Below are 16,738 nucleotides of genomic sequence, written 5' to 3'. Positions count from 1 at the left end.
TATGAATAAATTATTAAATTACAAATCAATATCAGGACAATATTCTCTCCTGTATATATGACACTTCATTACATCATTATTATTATTATATTATGTACAAATAGGGTAATGTGACTTTAGTATTTACAACTAACACTGTCACAGTCGATACAGCGATGAGTAACTATACACTCTGGTACGCCTGACATATGTCTGGTGCAAATATTACTGTTTTTATTGAATGCATCAAGAAAAACAGTAAACGGCCAGTGACAATGTAATGGTAGATTGCAGTGATAGGAAGTTTGTTATTGCTAAGATATACAAGGATAGAACAATAGACCTGTCGCTATATAATAATACATACTCTGCAGTGAAATATTGACATAACACATTACGTTCTCCTGGGAGCAGAGTTGACGGAGAGATGAGCCAACAATACAGTATTTCTGGCCACATATTAAAGAAGATATTGAGAAGTTATAGACAAACATATCATGCAAATCCAAGGAGAACCATCAAAGAACCATTGATGCCTTGAGAAACCTCAGAACCGGTTTGGCAAGTTTTAGGATCACACCTGTGCAACTGGAATGATGAGAATTTCCCAATTATAGTGGGTTAATACGGCAGGTATTTTGAGATTGCAACTTATTAAGTCGGGGAATTGAGACAATTGCGCACGCGTCAGAATTTTGTGGCGGCACTGGGTTGAGAATTTGGCGTAGTCACGCATCAACACATCACAACTTTTCCATCCTGTGAATGGACAGCGGGACAAAGCCCTCAATTCGGAACAGATCATGCTAAATCGGGACAGTTAGAAGGTACACAATTGCCAAGCTGCAGAAACAAAAAGCACATCTCAATGCCATACCGGGAAGACATAGAAGGGTCTATTCGTTAAACTACGATCAGCAATTAAAATGGAGAAAACAGCAAAATGTAGGTTTTAGGCAGAAGAAATCTTTGATTTCTCCTGCCATAACCCATTGACGGGTACTTAGCGCAGTACCCATCGCTTAATATGGGGACTGCGCAGTTCTGCTATGAATGAAGCATTGAAAAGCTGTGCATTGCGCAAAATGGTGACGGCGCCATTTCAGAATGGCGTTACCTGTGTGGGTCTATGGGATCCAGCCGAAACCTCTCCCTCACTGTAGCAGTTGCGTAGCACTTGCTCCATTCACTGACAGGAAACCCAGTTGGCACCAGAGGGGCCACTTCATCGGGGCTCCCAGAGTGGCCCCCGACATGGTGCAATTCAGCGGTGCTTTAATATGCATCACTGCGATGTGTAGGAACGAATATTTACTGGCACCACATTATGTTAATGCATAGACCCCAGTATATGTGGTACGTTTCCATACAGACAATGGCAATCAATATGTATCACAAGAGTGACGTGACTTCACCATGAATTGGGGAATTGTACAACATGTTCCAAACTTCCTGGAAGCAAATGGTCTGGTGGAAAAATATATAAGAATTGTCAAGAATAATGATTCAGCATTAATGGCTGCTTCCAGTGAGTGTAGGTGACTGGTGCACGTTACTAAACCACAATACAAGCGGAAATACTGAAAATATACAGTGCTAAAGATTTATAGAAAGATTGTGAGCTCTGTCTTTACTCCTCATATGTAATCTCTGTACTGGATGAAATGTTGGTGCTTTAATAATGAATAGTAATAATAAGATGAAGCTACAACAACAAACAGTTTCCATTCAGCACTCAGCGATTTCAGAGCAGACAGGATAATAAATATTACAACACCAGATACAACGTTACAGACTGATGTAAGATGACAGAGTTGTGGTGACCTGGACATTAATTATAATGCAGCTTACAGATGGCAGTACAGAATGTGCTTACAGTACAAAAACATCATTATTTCCGATATGTAATGCTAGAGAAAATGGAATACTATGTACAATAAATTTTTAAAGATATCAATTTAGATCAATGCAGCGTTAGGCCAGTGTTATGCTAAATAAATATCTAAAAAACAATATATGGCTGGTCCTTAGCTCAGTCACAATCTCATATCCGTATCTGTTATCGCCGTTATCTTTAAGAGAACAAGATGGAAATAATTGATTGGTGTCATAATGACTCTGTCTACTGATTTCCTGAGAAATTTGCCTCCTGAAGACTAAAGTAGGGATAGTTTAAACCCCTGAAATGTCATATTTCTTAATATGTTTCTGCTAAAATTTAAGATTTAGGTGTTGATTTCATAGTATTTTTGAAGTAAATATCATGTGGCTCATGTTCAGTAAAAGCAAATTGCGAGTTTGACGTATAATACACTGAGCAGGCACAGAAACCACTAGTGTCGGAATTAGCGCTTTGTGCGTTTGCGCAGAAGTAAAAAAGCGTATTATATGCCAAATTAAGGGAGACTGGTTGCCATTAGCTCATCGTAATATTGTCGGTAAGGGTTGATAATGATTGGGCTCAATGATTTTGATCCCATACTGAACTAAAACATATGAAATTGCCCAGATAACCCAAGATATCATGTATCCCTATCTTCTAAGAAGACACAAGTTCACGAGGGTAAGTTGTGTGAACTAACTCCGCCACTGTCTATGAGTGCACTCTTATACACCATTTTTACAGCGATAAAACATAAAGGATACTGCCGTCAGCTCCTTAAAACTGACAATAACATTTTTTTGGACATTTCCTGTTTTCCCAACAGAACAATATATTCACAGATGTCTTGAGAAACATTTTCTCTTGTGACTTTCATCTCCCAGAAGAATAGATGTTCAGTGTTTTATAGTAGTCGTGCAGTCATAGAGTGATTCAGATTTTTCTGTTTTCTTCTGGTCATTGCTTATAAGAAATCTGGTCCTATGGCGCAGACTTTACCTCAATTCTGAACGCAACTTGCACGTATGTTGTGTATTTAAAAAGATCACAGAACTTGTGCATAGTTCCGACAGTATTCCATATTTGCCCACTCTCCCGTAATGTCCAGGAGACTCCAGAATTCTGGGTCAGTTTCCCGGACTACTGGGAGAGCAGACAATTCTCCCGCAACCTGCCTGTAGGGAGCCTAAATGATGCGATTCGACAAATGTCAGATGCTCAGTCTCAATATCCTAATTATAAAGTGCTGCATATTTTCTGGCACTATAGAAATAAATGTTGTTGAGGTTGATGAGGATGATGACGAATGTCTTGTAAATTTCCACCGTGCTGCAGAACAATAGCTCACTGTAAGTTATCATTAACTAGATAACACACTTCATAAAACGCATGATATATAAGTGCACAAGTGGGAACAAGGACTTGTTTGTCAATAACTTTTGCTTCAGTGCTGCACTCGGTGTAATGGTCCTACAGCAATGCATTTTCTGCAATAAAATCGGTACGTCCTAAAAATAGCCTGTACCCCCAAACTCTCTCTCAATAAAGGTTCGCTCTTTCAAGCCCAAATCCCCCTATCTCTCTTTATTGCCAAACTGCCCCTCTGTGCTTCTAGTTATTGAGGGAATCTGCACAGTAATGGATATTTATGATACTACAAAATTGTGTCCCCCAGTATTTACTTTTGTGTGTGTACGTCCATGTATATGGGTAGATCAGTGATTCAAGGTGGCAGCATCTACTAAAGGTGCAAAATTTAGCATCTTCTCGGCAGATTGGGGCATTGCTTAATGAATGGCGCAGACTACTGCAACAATATATCCAATAAACAAGATTTTACTTTGCAGGACAAGTTATGTAAATGAGCTTTAAGGTATGGAGAGAACATTTATGGGGTGTTCGCTGATACTCACCTAAACCCGCATAGGTACTGGATTTATAAATCGAGATATCGGTCTATAACTTTAATGTGAAACCTACTGCGCCTTCCAGACACATCTTATGTGGGAGACACATTCATAGGCACAATTCTACTAATGTAATAAAACATTCAAGCGACGGATATAATAAAGTCTATGTCCTCTCACTGTCATGTGGTATTCAAGTCCCCCAAACGTGCAGTATTTTAGGAGAGAGATAAGGAAAAGTTTGTGTGGGTTTCCTCTGGGTGCTCCAGTTTCCTCCCACACTCCTAAAACATACCGGTAGGTTAACTGGCTGCTGACAAAATTAACCCTAGTCTGCCTGTGTGTGTTAGGGGATATAGACTGTAAGCTCCAATGGGGCAGGGACTGATATGAGTGACAAATATACTTTGTACAGCGCTGTGGAATTGGTGGCGCTATAGAAAAAATATATAATAATAATATGTCCTGTTGTTCTCTATGTGCAGTGCCTGTATGACACATTCCCCTGATATTGCAGGATGAGAGCTGTTCTCTGGCATAGCTGGTGGGCAGAGGTGCAGGGCATCCAGGGGTTAGCAGGACAGGTGGGCGTAGCTAATGGGCAGGGGTGCAGGGCATCCAGGGGTTAGCAGGACAGGTGGGCATAGCTGGTGGGCAGGGGTGCAAAGTATCCAGGGGCTGGCAGGACAGGTGGGCATAGCTGGTGGGCAGGGGTGCAGGGCATTCAGGGGCATGCAGGACAGGTGGGCAGAGGTGCAGGGTATCCAGGGGCTGGCAGGACAGGTGGGCATAGCTGGTGGGCAGGGGTGCAGATCATCCAGGGGCTGGCAGGACAGGTGGGCAGAGGTGCAGGGTATCCAGGGGCTGGCAGGACAGGTGGGCATAGCTGGTGGGCAGGGGTGCAGATCATCCAGGGGCTGGCAGGACAAGTGGGCAGAGGTGCAGGGCATCTAGGGGCTGGCAGGACAGGTGGGCATAGCTGGTGGGCAGGGGTGCAGATCATCCAGGGGTTGGCAGGACAGGTGGGCATAGCTGGTGGGCAGGGGTGCAGGGTATCCAGGGGCTGGCAGGACAGGTGGATATAGCTGGTGGGCTGGGGTGCAGGGCATCAAGGGGCTGGCAGGACAGGTGGGCATAGCTGGTGGGCAGGGGTGCAGATCATCCAGGGGCTGGCAGGACAGGTGGGCAGGGGTGCAGGGTATCCAGGGGCTGGCAGGACAGGTGGGCATAGCTGGTGGGCAGGGGTGCAGATCATCCAGGGGCTGGCAGGACAGGTGGGCAGAGGTGCAGGGCATCCAGGGGCTGGCAGGACAGGTGTAGCCCCTACAGGAGAACATTAGGATAGATGATTTGGGATTGTCCTGTCTGTGGGTTAGGATTTGTCAGGATGAGCCCCCTCCTCTCCCCCCTACAGGCCGTGTGATTGGTGCTCAGCCCTCTGCTGCAGGCCGTCATTGGTGGTCTCTGCTCCCCTCTGATTGGTGCCCCTCCAGCCTGTGCCATGCTGCTGCCATTGGTGGCTGCGCTCCGTGCCCCGGCTGCTGATTGGCGGCCAGTGTGGTGGTCTTGCAGGCGCTGTGTTATTGGGAGGGCCGGACACAGACCCCCCTCAGTCCCCTCCGGCCGGTGACAGCCGCCCCCCCCCCCTACATGATGGCGCCCCCCGGCCAGGGCACGGCTCGGCAGCACAGCTCAGCCAGGAGCGAGGAGGCCTCTCCGGGACCCTCCGTCTGACCCTGCCAGGCCGACAGGTATTAGAGGGGGGGGCGCAGCTGCTGCAGAACCGCACCAGGGGCTCAGCTGTCGCATAGCGGCTCCCAAGAGGTTCTGCAGCATCTCCTGTATAAATGTACAGCATGTGTGAGTCATATGGTCCTGTGATACATTGTGTATAGTCCTGTAATATAGTGTATATAGTCCTGTGATACATTGTGTATAGTCATGTAATACAGTGTATATAGTGCTGTGATACATTGTATATAGTCCTGTAATACAGTGTATATAGTGCTGTGATACATTGTATATAGTCATGTGATACATTGTATATAGTCCTGTAATACAGTGTATATAGTCCTGTGATACATTGTATATAGTCCTGTGATACATTGTATATAGTCCTGTAATACAGTGTATATAGTCCTGTGATACATTGTATATAGTCCTGTGATACATTGTATATAGTCCTGTAATACAGTGTATATAGTCCTGTGATACATTGTATATAGTCCTGTAATACAGTGTATATAGCCCTGTAATACAGTGTATATAGCCCTGTAATACAGTGTATATAGTCCTGTAATACAGTGTATATAGACCAGCGATACACTGTATAGTCCTGTGTTACATTGTAATAGTGTGTGTCCTGTGATACATTGTATATAGTATATGTCCTGTGATACATTATATATAGTACATGTCCTGTGATACATTGTATATAGTCCTGTGATACATTGTATATAGTCCTGTAATACAGTGTATATAGCCCTGTAATACAGTGTATATAGCCCTGTAATACAGTGTATATAGCCCTGTAATACAGTGTATATAGTCCTGTAATACAGTGTATATAGACCAGCGATACACTGTATAGTCCTGTGTTACATTGTAATAGTGTGTGTCCTGTGATACATTGTATATAGTATATGTCCTGTGATACATTGTATATAGTACATGTCCTGTGATACATTGTATACAGTACATGTCATGTGATACATTGTATACAGTACATATCCTTTGATACATGGTATATAGTGCAGGTCATTTGATACATTGTAAATAGTACCTATCCTGTGATACATTGTATACAGTACATGTCCTGAGTGACGCCATCCTGTCCTTGTGTGTTTCTGTGAGTATATATTGCAGATGAGATTATATGACAATACATAGGGAATCTTTTGCAAGAAGATAAAAAGTGATTAAGTGCCAATGCAGTAAGCGAATCATATCAGTTTGCCTATAAAATATAAGATGATTCTACTCTATAGTTCTCACAGTTACTTAAGGTATTGGGGAACTTTGCTGCATCCTGGATTCCAATGCTCCTCTTTTTGTGCTAATAATTTGAATTTCGTTTTGGTGATCTCTCTGCTGATTAGTTAAACTCTGAGGTTTGCAGAACTTTGTCCTGCTACATTCAGCTTTATCCTGTACACTGATTTACTGTGTCTGGTGCTACATCTGTTTACTTCATACTAAAGGTCCAATTTAATCTCTATTCTACTTAATAATTGAAATCCATTTATGACTTATGAATGTATATATTACAGGACAACCCTTTCCCACTCCCCCCCCTTATTAATAGATTATTCTCCTGTTTGTATCATGCAGGTATAATGTCCGTTATCAATCTTTCTACACATGGTGAAAGATGTTTCATAGCATCTACTACTTTTCTGCAAAAAATACCTATATACTGATATTATTTCTGAGCTTTCCTCTCTTCCTTTTTCCATTTTTTTTTTGTATTTTTCCCATTAGTAATTCTCTCTACTTTTTAGGGACTGTACTGATTTTTGATACTAGAATCTTTTACTTGGAATCTTTAATTTTCCTGAATTTAGACACTCTTTGGCTGCAATTTGGGGGTCATTGAAACTATTTTTGTTATATGTAATTATGTAATTTTCACTTTTGACCCTGATGATTATCAGCACGGACCTTTGTAATGTTTAAAATAGAGAAATAAACAAACCCTTATAGGACACCGTGGACTTTAGCTGTCATTAGCGTTGCGGCTCCTCGCAGAGTGGATCCGCTCTTATTGGTCAGAGCTTCTCTGTATTAGTTCAGCGTTGAGCCTCATTGAGCTACTTTGATCCAATTGAGACCCCACATTGCAGGGTTTTGTTTTGAGGGGGGGGGGGAGGGGGGTGCCATGCTGGCTTTTTTTTTTTAAATATACAGATACATTTAAAGCCTGTCTTAATCTTGGAGATGATGATGGATGGCGTATCAACGGTATGATGATTCGCTTAATTACATAATCGTACTTTACTCATAGACACGCATTTACGGATCAGAAGATCTGAGCTGCACGACATATAGGTGTAGATGCGCTTTTTTTCCCTGCAAATTTTTAAAGCACAAATTGCACCGATTTTGCAACCAGCTCTGCATCAGGCCCATGAACAATAATATATATATATATATTTTTTTTAAATAATTGCACAGGGATAGAAATTGCTTATATGCAGGTTAATTGTTTTACATATCACCTGTTTATGTGTCACAGACTGGTCACAGGACATATAGTCAGACACAGTCATACTTTCCTGTAATATCTGCTTCATAGGGAAACTGGCAGGACCACAGCCTCACTATTACTGCGGAGACTATAACTCTTGTACAAGTGGCCAGTTTACCTGGAAACTTTTATTGCAGAAACTTTAGCGGCGTATCAAAAAGCGTTAAACCTCACTCATATATCCCAGAGATGTCGGTCTGCGTCTGGTCATCGCGCTGACTGAATTAACCTGGACTCATTTGCTTAAATGACATAAAACAAACATTTTGCATCAGATAATTGAGAGCAGGTTCGGAGAAAGTGAGACGGTCTGAGCTCATTTCAGCAGCATCTCCAGTCTGCTTTCCATGGGTCAGATTACATCAGGTTAGTGGTCCGGTTACGTCTGGGAATCACAGCGGCTGCTCATGCAGACAGGTAACATAGAAGCAGGTTGTCTGCGTGATCTGTATTCTTACAACTCCCCATAGTCTTTAGCAACAGTTCCAGTTCTTAGAACAGGTGTATTAATTATTAAATTATAAATACTAGATCCACATGTGCTAATTATTTCACCTGTGATACTCTCGGGAGAACATACGGTCCCTGAGGACCATGAAAATCCTTCTGGAAGTTCCTTGGACATTGTATGCACTTAAATAGATATAAACAGAAACTCTATTGCCAGGACAATATTCTACTAATGCACCAAATGCACGCATGGTCAGAAGAGGCTCCGCTCTTTTGAGAGCCCAGGGTGCTAGAGCAGCATCGTCGGGTTCTTAGGCAAATTTGGCTATAGGGCCCGGTGGTGCACTTCTCTCCACCTAGCCAAAACACTTGTTTGAATGAACAGAGAAAAATAAGGTGTCCGTTGTGAAAGTGATTTTGAGACTATTTAATGTAGAAATATACTTTACTCTATCACTTGCCTCCCTGTTAAAGGGATTGACTCCCCCACCAGCTACATCACTTTATTAAGTGGAAACATCCGGGAAACTGCAGAGGTGGCATGTACCTGACCGTACAGGATGATGTGAGCTGATCAAGTGATCCTGGCGGTTACCTCACTACTCCCGAGTCTCCCCATCGATTTGGATAAATATCGGTATTGCCCCCTTTAAATTCAAATGCTTAACTAAGTCCAGGTAAACTCAGTTTGTAAATAAGAGGGGTCTGTGTATATAATGAGTTAGGGCTTGTTCAGACGAGTGGTAGCTTAATCTGTGGCTAAGCCCCAAATGGTGGAAATTAATACACATTTATCCAGCGTTTTCCTTTAGAGATCTATTTTTACATAGGGAGAAGAGGCCTAGAGCTGGTGAAAATGGGCTTCTCCTATTTGCCAAGTAGCACCGGCGATCGACTTTACCAGCCTCCTCCTGCACCCTACCTGTACCGCTGTAATACACTGATTGCAATCGCCATCTCAGGAGGACGATTGCAGCAGTGATAGATGGTGAAAAAATGCTTTATTTAATTAAACAAAGAATTTTTCAGAATAGATTTATTCTATTTTATAAAAATTGTCCTTCTTTTTCTATTTTTTAAAATCTCTTCTATCACTATTAACCTGTGGTTTGTGCTGCAGCTTGTCTATACAGAAAAGACTTTCAGGCATTGGGATCAATGGTCCGGATTCAAGCACGATTTACCCATCAGTCTCATCACAATGTTTTCCATGTGAAACGCGTTGTGAGCAAATTCCCCCAGTCATTTAGACTGAGCCCTTTAATTTTGAAGGCAGAAACCTTCGTACCATGAAAATGTTGACATGTCTACCTCTAGATATGAAACACTGAGGAAGCAGCATTGTTGTGTAGTTTCTTGGGATGGTGTGAAAAAAAGACTTGGTTAAGGTGGTTAATATGTTATTTAGAGCCCTGCTGGGTTGTCATTTCATTTTTTAATTAAATTGTCAATCGTAGTCATTTCAATGAGCAGGTGAATTGCCATGGTTATAGGACACATGTCTTGTGCTCTCCTACATATATACATAGCTGTCCTTGAGATTCATAATAACAATATGTTTATTCTCATAGTAACTGGTCTTTAACCCTGTGTTGCCGTATAACCATGCAAGATGTGACTGACTCTGCATACAGATGCAAGTATAAGTCTTTTTTTTATGTGTATACTCAGTAGTGAAATCCATATTTTGCACTACGTAAATGGACCTGCATCCAGCGCTACATGACGCCCAATGTGTGTAACTAAGACTTCTGCATTTTATTTACGCATAGTAGGCAGTTAGATTTAGTCTTTTACCTGCTGTTACTTATTGCTGGATTAACTTCCAGTTTGTGTATCACTAATGCACTGATGAGAGGTTGTCTCAGTGTCGGGTTTGGGTGGACTTCTATTAGATTACACCAGTACAGATTTTTTACTTGGCTTTGGATGCAACGTTCCACCTTGTGCTTGTAGACTGTCGCGGTCCGGACATCTCCTCACTCCGGCCTGTTTAAAAAGGCAATGGGTCAACCAAGGAGCATTATGGGAAATGTTGAGGGATCCACCAAACTGAGCGGAACGCTAAAACCCAAATAAGTAATATTCTGCGACAGTTTATTAAAATACGGAATTAGCCTCATCATCCTCTTGAAAGGAGCTTTAAAGTAATGTATTTACTTCTCTCGGTCTTCTGTACCAAGGTTGTCGTTGAATGAGTGGGATGTGTCAGTACTCCCAGCTGCAGCCATGGGGAGGTGTGACGGGGGGGGGGGGGGGGGGAGGTGTGACGGGGGGGGGGGGGGGGACAGGGGAACAGAGAGGACATTCCAGCATTAAATGTAATTTATTATCTGTTAGGCTTGGTGTGCAAATAGCATTTTCAAATATGGCAATAACTAAGTAGTGTCTTAAAATGATTTCCTAATTCTCCTCACGTGAGGGGTTTTATGTTTGTTACATTCATCATCATCATCATCATCTATTTATATAGCATCACTAATTCCGCAGCACTGTACAGAGAACTCACTCACATCAGTCCCTGGCCCATTGGAGCTTACAGTCTAAATTCCATAACACACACACACACACACAGACTAGGGTCAATTTTTTAGCAGCCAATTAACCTACCAGTATGTTTTTGGAGTGCGGGAGGAAACCGGAGCACCCGGAGGAAACCCATGCAAACACGGGAAGAACATACAAACTCCACACAGATAAGGCCACGTTTGGGAATCAAACTCATGACCCCAGCGCTGTGAGGCAGAAGTGCTAACCACCGAGCCACCGTGCTTACCACTAAGCCACCGTGCTGTATTTCTGTTCAGAATTCGGTGCCACAAAACTCTGCACTGCAAATCGCAGCAATACATAGTACAGTACCGCTGCTTTTTATTATGTTGGGACTACTCACGGGGCCTCGGCAAAGACCCTCTGCCTCTGTAATGTGTTTTTACTGTAGACAGTAGTGTTAGGCTGCCAGAGAATGCCAAATATGAACTGTACCTACACATCTAAAATTTGTGCTTGCGCATAGGATGTGACCTGGCAGAGGATCAGGCAAAGCCATGCCGGCTTCAGTGGACCCCATTACTAACATGTAAGAGTTCTATGGGGGCTGCAGTAGCCCATGAGAAGTGGGCTAATGCTGGACAAATCTCTGACTTCTCCTGCGTTGACCCCTTCATAGATTGTGTGATGGCCGTTCTCTGGAGATAACAGCTGTGTTCTCTGGGTTTATGGCTGATCACACATAAATAGACCCCATAATAACAGAGGAAGCAGACTGGAGTGTTTGGGGTTATGCAGATTGCAGTGACTGGTTGATCTGTAAATACATACCTGTAGAGATATATCACTCTGGCTGATAGCTGCTTCTACTGGAAGGATTGAGTGCGGAGATAAAACGTTGTTTCTAGTGATTGATGCTCGTGGCTTCTGAGGCCGTTGTCCTGTAGCTTCAGAGGCCAGAAATAGTCTGACTGCTTCTGCTGAATGAAAGCTGGAGATCAGATATTTCTCTAATACAGAATGTGGATTATTTTGTCCATCACTGCTTCATACGTGTCTCTTTTGTCATTCATTTTAGAATGAATGGCTGTAGGTACCAGATAACGTCACATGCACTGATATTACTGTCTGAGGCTGGAGAACGTCTAACGCAAGGTGTGAGTTGTGTGTTAGTAAAGAGTTTGCAGAATGAGTTTTACTGTTTCTGACAGATTTCCTGTGGGCTGCTCAGTATCTGGGTCCACGTTATATGGGAACATACACTGAGCAACATTATAAATCATTACAATGTATCAACCAATTGTCCCACGTCTGTCTGACACCCTTGTACGTCCCGTGACGTCTCCGTGTGTGAGTCCCCATAACGTTACTCACACTCATCTGTGCTACTAATGTCATGGTCCGCATGCCAACTAATATCATATTGTCCCTATCTGGATATTTCAGGGGTTTGTTGGGGGTTTTCTCAGTGCGAGGTATTGACCGAAAGTTCTGTTGCTTCCTATGCAAAAGCATTTACATCCCCTGATTAATGATTGACCACTTGGTGTTTACAAAGTCCTTCCCATAACACTTTTTCCAGTAATAACGCTGGCGTCTCGTCGTGTTACTGTAACCCAGTACTACTAATTGTGCTGTGATACATTTCACCAATAAACGACAGGTTGTTATACACTTCATATGACATAAAGAGGTTTATTGTTCCATGACACTGCTCTAAACTCATTTCATTCTGTGTGCTGCACTTCCTGACTGATTTACTCACAAACTGATATTGCAATAATCTTTTAACACGCAGATCAGTCACATGACACCTTTCCAAGTTACTGTTAGATATTTCACCTTTAAATTCATGTGACACATCCAGTATTGTGATCCATAGACGTAGCCAGAAGCCCTGGTTGGATATCGAAGCCCCGGGGACAGTGTGGGAGCTTAGATAGCATTGCATGGTTCAGTGTATCTGAGATATTTTGAGTGTTTGCCCCGTTCTATTTATTAGAATATTTCCAGCTGTAATTAGTGTTAGGCTCTGCATGAATATGCTAATCAGACTGACGAATATTCAGCAGCCAAGTTTCCAGATGCAGACTTGAGACTTTCTTGTAACCAATACTCTTCCAAGTTAGGTCTTAAAGGACATGTCACCCTTTCATGGACATTTCTCCATCTGCCTGAACTTGATGTAGTAGTTACATAGACCCCAAGGGGTAGATTTATTATATCTTCTAAAAAGTAAAGGTGGAGATGTTGCCCATAGCAACCAATCAGATTCTAGCGATCATTTTATAGAATGCACAAGATAAATGCATGCTTGCCAACTTTGGCAAGAGGTGCTCCGGGAGATCAGGGGTAGGTGGGCGTGTTGGGGGCGGAGCCTGGCCGGTTGCGTCATTTAGCCCGCCCCCTAAACGGCAATCACATGCTAATGTGTGCGTCCATAACAAGTTGTATCGGCGCATAAACAGGGCGATGGCGTTACTCTGGGCTGCGTCTCTGCATTTTTCTCGTGTGAGACATTTTCAGCGTTTTGACAGTCAAACTTTAAGACCGTTGAATGAGAATGCGCTGTGCACAAAACACTATTGATTCAAAAGATATTCTTCTAATACACAACGACACAAGAAGTCATGAGGTTAGCCATAGTAAGCGCAATAAAGATTTGGTTACAAAGCTAATTTGACAAAGGCCCTGTGAAAATTCTGCACTCTCGATCCCCCTGTGGGGGTCCATCACGTCCTTGCAGGTGTATTTTGGTGACGACTTAGGTCAGTCCCTTCCAACCAGAGCCTGAATGGCACCTTACTGGGCCCTTGGCACGATACTGGTTTGGGCCCAATTTTATCCTCTCGATTTGTCAATAAAAGCTCACCTAAAAAAAGGGGGTAGGGTACTCAGGATCCTCGTGACCACAGGGTACCACACGGGACATTAGATTACATAATAGGTGTTGCATCAACTGCTAATGGCTCAATGAGAATGAGCCCACTCCCGCAGTCTGGAACAGTTACCATAAATAGGACTCGGCTGCAGATGTATACAAAGAGCAGGTTACACCTCTGATACATTACACCAGTGCTTAGGTAGAGCTTTCAATAATAATTAAGATCATTGTAAAAGTATATTCCTTTTCTCCTTTTTGGGTTACAATCTCCTTAATATACTGGCAAATATATGTATGACCATTTAATACCGTTAACAACTCCTCGCAAAAGGTATTTCTGAATTAACCCATGAAATATCATTTTTATGTTTCTTTATATCAACAAGTTTCAAGAATAATCACGACAAGATATAGATTTGTTTAAAGTGTGTTGTATTATATTATAGAACAATAAACAGCGTAACAATATTGTACACACAATATAGCTTTAGTGCAATATATATCATACTTATTGCCTGTAATATAGATATATATGTAATTGTGTGTATTTTGACTAACTATTGTCTAAAGGTGTGTGTGTGTGTGCATTGTGTAGTGAAGGGGGAGGGGAGAATCCATACAGACCACAAACATACCTCACTTAAAGTCTAGCGGCCATTTTCAAGCACATGGTTTCAACCAGTTCAAACTACTACACTTTCTATGCATAAACCAACATAACCTGCACTTTCTATGCATATCTAACAATCTGATCACTTAACCACAATCTGATCACTTCCTAATCCATCACTTTCTATGCAATGTAGTCACCATCCAAAATGGCTGACTTGCCATGCTTGTAGGCCCACAAGGCCTACTAAACAATTACAGTTACTAAACAATGTGAACTCAGTACAGACACATTACTCATTACAAGCAGTATTTAGCCAATCCACCACAAATAGCTCTATAATCAGCAGTAAACGCACAATGTCCACTGGCCAATTTTAACACCTGATATTTCACACATAGCACAAACGTCTCCATTCCCAAAGCCTAACAAATCGATCCAAATTCAAACACAAATGCTATCATTTATCCCAACCAGGATCCAGACTATGTATAGTACAACACTCCACAAGTCACAGCACAGCATTAACTATGTATAAACACAAATGCTTTCATTTATCCCAACCAGGCATGCATTTATGTAACTCTGTCCATATAACTCTGTCCATATCAATCCAATCAATCCAAACTTTCATTCTCACTTAAACTTTCATATCACTTACAACAAATAATCATTCATTCTTATGTCCTCCATTCAACAAAACATTATAACATGCTCACACTCACCTTTCATGTCATGCACACTCCATACTAGTCAGGGCCTAAGTAGGCCTGTTCACCTAGAAGCTACATTACCTATCAGTCCGAAATCCAGCATGGAGTAACATGTCCAGGCTAATTTCTTTGTCTACTAAACACCTCTTGTGGGCGGAGTCTGGAAGCTGGCTATAGGCTTTCATTTGCTAATTACAGACAAAATGCTGAAAACCTGTTTAAGTATTTAGTTACCACCCACAATCACAGGTGGGGGGGCAGATTTTCATGTGCACAGTCACCTTTCAATTCAATTGTGGCTGCATCTCTGTTATATATTATAAAATTAAGCATAAATAAGATTATTTATGCACTCTTTATCATTCCCCCTGATGTCAGTTTTCTGTCATTACAGTTAGACTGACAGATATCTGTTGTCATCTCTTATCAGTGTCCCTAGTGTTCCTAGTGATTGTATGTAACATGTATGAGTGTGTGTGAACAGGTGGTCAATAAGGCTAATATATATATTTTTGAGTTTGGAATTAATTATGGTAAGGCAATTTTTAGCACAAATATCAAGAAAGAATGGGGGAAGACGCTAATGGATCTTCTACGTTGCCATGTCTGATGAAAAAACCTAGTCTTAGGAGAAAAAATCAACACATGTCAAGGTACTCCCCAATAAATTATCCCTCAACAAATAAATCTAAGATCCGAAGGTTGTTCCATCTTTGGTGTCTCTTCATGATGTCATCATCTTCGCCAAGTACGATGGGGGGGAAGTCTTGTGGGGTACAGTCATCTTTGACATCTGGTTTGGATCTCATCTGTGTCCAAGTCCTGCCATTCTGTGTCCTTAACGACCATCTCAGGATCTCGTGTCATCTGTCAGGGATATCATCTGCCACAGCTGGGCACCGTCTTAATTCTCATCCATCTTGTAGGAAAGAAAAGAAAAATATCAGTTGTTTTGAAATTTTTACTTTTTCCTACCCATCTGTCGTTCCTGCGTCCGGTCCACTTGTAGCATTCCGATATCCTCTGCAGCTGTCCACTTCTTGGTTCCTAATATGGGAAGAAAAACAAAAATACTCTTCTGGGAATTCTCCCTTCCGAGCATGTTTAGAATCCTATCCCGTCCCCTCTGATGACTTACGAATTTCATTCCAGGTGTTACCATCATTATTGAATTGAAAAAAACAAACATTTTTCTGTCCTTTGCGAGTATTATGGACCAAACTTCACATATTTTTGACCACTAGGTGGCGCCAGGGATCTGTAGACTGACTTATCTTATTACAATACCATAAAAATTCCTTCAAAGTTTCCATGTACCTGGGAAACTCAAATTTTTATACCTTTCTTAGCATTACCATTATCCCCCTTTTTCTCATTTCCAATGATCTATGTATCAGTTGGGAAGGAGAAACAAAGGAATCCTGTTCTTAGTAACCTGTGGAGACAGAAAGAAATGTGAGTATACATAATACATTTATGTCACATAACGTCATCTTACCTAATCATATCTCCAAGGACACACGATGTTTAGAGATTTACCCATTTAGTATATTGGTGATGGCAATTTCCCTCTAAAG

At 41.9% G+C, this 16,738-nt stretch overlaps 1 protein-coding gene across 5 annotated transcripts in view; it reads left to right on the top strand.

Annotated features, from left to right (window-relative positions):
• ST3GAL3 (ST3 beta-galactoside alpha-2,3-sialyltransferase 3) overlaps nucleotides 1-16,738 on the top strand; it is a 239,927-nt gene that overhangs the window by 7,880 nt on the left and 215,309 nt on the right. For 3 of the 5 annotated variants that reach the window (XM_075181688.1, XM_075181689.1, XM_075181686.1), the window contains exon 1: nucleotides 5,283-5,519. The exons of 1 other annotated variant lie outside the window; for it this stretch is intronic. The gene's annotated coding sequence lies outside the window, so the exon portion shown is untranslated. Of the gene's footprint in view, nucleotides 1-5,282; nucleotides 5,520-16,738 lie in introns of those variants that run through there. One more of the 5 variants, XM_075181690.1, reaches the window with a different exon arrangement.

The sequence above is a fragment of the Mixophyes fleayi genome, chromosome 8, assembly GCF_038048845.1.
Source record: "Mixophyes fleayi isolate aMixFle1 chromosome 8, aMixFle1.hap1, whole genome shotgun sequence".
In the NCBI taxonomy this organism is placed as follows: Eukaryota; Metazoa; Chordata; class Amphibia; order Anura; family Limnodynastidae; genus Mixophyes; species Mixophyes fleayi.
The sequence above is the reverse complement of the archived record's forward strand: the minus strand, read 5'-3'. Positions and strand labels throughout refer to the sequence as shown.